The 4,689-nt window shown below is 50.4% G+C and overlaps 1 pseudogene; it reads left to right on the forward strand.

The window, feature by feature from the left end:
• The first annotated feature begins 3,877 nt into the window (after window positions 1-3,877).
• LOC134479272 (PAT complex subunit Asterix-like) lies at window positions 3,878-4,392 on the forward strand (annotated as a pseudogene).
• The last annotated feature ends 297 nt before the right edge of the window (window positions 4,393-4,689 follow it).

The raw sequence follows: 4,689 nt of genomic DNA on the forward strand, positions 1-4,689 counted from the left end.
GGCCATCACACCCAGAGTATGTTGAGCATTATGTGCCAGATATATTGCTAAATACTTTTCAGACATTGAGCAGGTTTAATCTGAGCTCACTGCTTAAGTGGTACAAAGATCTGGTTCAAGAGGAGGTACACAGCAGACACTCAGTAAGTGGGAACTGGAGTCACAATATCTTGGAGACATAAAGAAGAGTCCTTTGCCTCTCTTGATCTTGTCTGTCAAAAAGAAACACTGCTGGAAGAGAGGGCACACAGGCTTCGGAATTAATTCCGAAATGTCAGTGAGTGGTTACCCAACTGACCCTGAGAGGGGTTGTTGAAGGAAGGAAGGAAGGAAGGAAGGAAGGAAGGAAGGAAGGAAGGAAGGGGGAAGGGCAGGAAGTGCACCGAACACTGCAGGTGAACTTGGTTAACCTTCTCTGTATCAGAGGTAGGGAGGCACTCTGGGGTTTCATGGTGGACTGTGATTTGGCATACACTTGCTCTTTTAGGTCTAGGTGAATGGGGATGAAAGATAAGATCACGAAAAGCCAGGAAAATTCTATTTCTGCATCAATAAATTCAAAGAGCACCTGAGGCCAGGGAAAGGAAGTCTCTGGGCCTGGGTGGGGGTTGGGCCAGGGAACTGTCTCTGAGCGTTCTCTGGTCCCTTCAGCTCCCATCCTTCCACCCTAGGGGATGCAGGGTGGAGGACTCTCTGGTCCTGCACAGTCTGGGCCTGCACAGTCTGGAGATCTTGATAAGTTTGCAGCTGGCACACTCTGTCCTTCAGATGCCTGCCTCCGCCCCCAAACTAAACTGAGCGTCTTATAAAAATATCCTGGTTTTCTGTTTTTATAACTTACAGTGTGCTTCTTCCAGGAAGCAAACACCTTCCAGGGCAATTACTGCAAGACCCAGGGAGATCTGGAAGCAAGGCAGCACCGAGCCAAGGGAGACACTGCCCAGAATCCATATACCTCCTCTCCAGAGCTCTTACTTTAAACCCATCTCACCAGAACAAAACCCTTCCCTGCCAAGCCCACTTCCCTTTGTGAGGGAACCTGGAGCCTCACAAAAAACCCACTCACTACCTTTAGTGCTGTGCCGACTTTTTAAATGATAACTTTTCTTGAATACACATGGGGTGGTACTGGAGAGAAGGCTCAGTGGTGAAGAGCACTTATGAGCACACACACAATACATACATGCATAATACATGATACACACATGCACACACAATACATACATACATGTATACACACAATACATACATACACATACACACCATACATACACACACACAATACATACATACATGCACACACCATAATACATACACAATATACACACATACATACACGCACACGCACAATACACATGACACACTATACGTACACAATACATACATGTACATGCACAATACATACTACATGCACATACCTTACACACTACATACATACATACATACATACATACATACATACACACACATCCCCTGTACTGAGGACTGAACCAAGGCCTCACACATGGTGGACAAGTATTTTACTATGAAGTCACATTTCCAGCTTGGCTGTTGGTGCCCCCTCCCCCACCCACCCCATACCCAATACTGAGTCTCCAGGTATTTTAACATTAAGTATCAAGCCCAGTTCATGTAAGATTACAAAGGATGCATCTTCTGGAAGAATATGCAGTACCTCACAGACATGAAGGAACAGCTTTTTAGAAGCAGGTTCGGAAAGAATGTGCTGGGCCTTCCGGTGAATCCCCATTCCTGGGGCTAACAGCTGCAAGTTCTCACGTCTGGAATGAAATCTAAATGAGACAGCCTTGAGCTGAGCTCAGTGGACCACTGTCTTAATGCATGGAACCGGATTGCGGGGTACCTCACCTGGGCCAAAGTGGTGAGAGAGGGCAAATGCGCTTAGACAAGAGTCCCAGAAATGATTACTCTAAATCCAGCCCAGGAGGTAGGAAGTAAAAGCAGGCTCAGGGTTTGGGTTACGGGGAAGTAGGCAAGAAAGAAAAAAAAAAAAATCAGCAGACTTCCCTCCCAGTTTGACTAACAATCGGGCTGACCTGCCCTGCCCGCACCCAAACAAAACTGAGCGTCCCTTAGCTTAACCTCTCTGATCTCAGGCTATCGCAGATCAAATCAAACGCTGTAGATTGTGTTTTGCCCAAGGACCACCTGGGCAAAAAGCCAGAGGGCTTTGACCTGTGAGAATACACTGTGTTTGGCTCTTTGAAAGGCTGAGACTGGCGAAGGTGAGGTGGGAAGAGCGTCAGAGAAGGGCTTGGAGAACCTCGGTGAGAGGCAGGAGGAAGGGCACGGATGGCAAGTGCTACCCAGAGTGCCTGGTTGTAGAGGCCGAAGCCCGGGAATCTCCAGTCTCTCCCACTCTTCAGGCTCCTCCTTCACTGACACTATAGAGGCCAAGTCCTCTGCGAGCTTCCATCCGCCCAGGGACTCCTAGGCATCAAGACATCTCGTCACCTTGATTTCCTCACTGGCAGTCTGCCTTGCACTGAATTTGCCCTCGACCCATGCTCAGCTCTCATTCCTATCCTCCCCGCTAAGCCCACTTAGGTTTCAAGCCATCCTCGCTAGCACTTGATTACATATTGCCTGAATTGTTCCCCAGCCCACTGTGATGAGGGCCTCCTCCTCCCAGCCCGCCCACTCGCAACTCCCAGTGTGCACAGCTTTCCGCCTCCTCAAATCCCAGTTACTGCCGTGCGCTGTCAACGCCCTCCCTCCTCCCCACACTTCATTTCCTTCCCTGTTAGCCTGGGCTTCACCAGCCCCTCAGCCTCCCACCCCATTTCCCCGAACCATCTCCCCTCACTAGTCCCTCTGCCTCAGCCCCGCCCCTATGAGGCTGGCCCCTAGCTCTCCCTCCACTCCCCAGCCCTCCACCCTGACTGACATCTGGGCTCCCAGGCTCTGGAGCTCGCTGGAGAAAATCACAGCCCACGCAGATTGGCGCTACTACAAAGTCATCCGCAGCCTCCGCGGGCTGCTCGGCAGCCTGCAAAGCCTTTTCCACTCCCATATTGGCTTTTCAGAGCATTTCTCACCCTTGAAGCTCACCGAGAAAACAGGGGGTGGGGAGGGGGGAAGCACTTGCTCCTCTGACCCAGCAGGGAAGGTATCTTCCTCGCATTTGTGAAGCCAGTGCCTCCTAGTGTGCCGGGTCACTCTGAGGAGTCTACCGGCTTGGTACCTCGTCTGTTCCCTTCTCTCCCTTTATCTCTGCTGAGCTTCTCCTGGGTACATAGTGCAGTCTGTCTTTCCAGAGCTGGGGCTCCCTTCCTAGCCAAACTTCACTCTCAAGGCCCACCATGACCATGAAATGTGCACGACCTGAGACTGGCTTTCATTGTCCAGCCGTGGCCACATCTGGCCTCTGTCTTATTTGATCTGGCTGAAGATATGACCCCAGTGACCACCTTTCTTTTGGTTCTTCTCTTGACTCAGTGGAATGCTACGATCTCTGATGAAGGTTGGCTTAGTCGCAAGATGTCTCACCTCCTCTGTGTGTGTACCTTTGAGCCTTGCTTTGTTCTGTCTGGAGGGCTCCTCTGTTCTTGCCACCTTGTGGGGAAGCTCCTACTCACCGCCTAGGAATGTGCTGGGTGTCCCTCGCCCTCCTGAAGTATTCCAGAGCAAACCAGATCAGACACCCCGAGCGTGTCTACAACTTCTCCCTTAATGCCCGGGATTAAAATCCCCTATTATTCTGGGCTTAATAGTATATGCCTGTAATCCCAGCCCTGCAGAGGCTGAGTCAGGAAGATCATGAGTTCAAAGCCAGTCTGGGATATATAGGAGAAACTTTTCCTTAAAAACAATAACTATAGCGGTGAAAGGAGGATGGCATGGTCCTCAGTTTGCTATGTACACCAACAATATGTCGGACCCACCAAGGCCCAACAGAGTGCTGAGGTTTAAGCCTCCTCCAAGTGAGTGCAACCCGCTTTGGATGGCGCGACTCCGGACTACACAAATCTTCTCGCCATGATTTTCAGCACGTGCGGCCTCGTGCTTGGGTTGCTGTCTGCTTCTCCTCTACCAGCTTTGCCAACTCCCGGAGCTCGCAAGATACTAAGCAGATGACGAGTAGCTTCATGCTCTCAGTCTCCGCAGTGGTGATGTCCTATCTGCAGAATCCTCAGCCCATGACGCCCCCATGGTGATGCCACCGAGGAGGCTTGGTTCCCAGACTCCGGCCCACCATCGTCTCTCTGGTCTAGCCTTTGGCTACCTCCACCCTCCCTCCGATGCTGTCCTAAACTTGCCTGAGTGTGGTCTCTGGGCTCCCAGCTGAATGGAGGGAAGTGGGCCCTTTCTTTGGGGTTCCGCTTCTGCTTTGACAAAGGGATAAACCTGCAGACTTCCCTTTTACTCCTCCCCTGGCCGCTGTTAGGAGAAACACTGCTCAAGTTTCTAGGGATTCACTTGTTTTCTTATTGAAACCAGTTGATATAAAAATTTCCACTCTGAAAAAAAAAACTATGTATTTTTGTGTCTGTTCATCTATTATCTCTTACAGACTGGGGACTGGGCATTTTACAGCGCGCTTCATGCCTGCACAGCTTGGAACACCATGGGCCCTATGTTCATGTTGACTGCATAGATGACATCATGTCACCTCAAATCCCCACCCAGGCTACTCTGGGGTAGTGATGTAGTGAGTGCAATTAGTCT

This window comes from Rattus norvegicus, chromosome 6 (assembly GCF_021556685.1).
Source record: "Rattus norvegicus strain SHRSP/BbbUtx chromosome 6, alternate assembly SHRSP_T2T, whole genome shotgun sequence".
Lineage (NCBI taxonomy): Eukaryota > Metazoa > Chordata > Mammalia > Rodentia > Muridae > Rattus > Rattus norvegicus.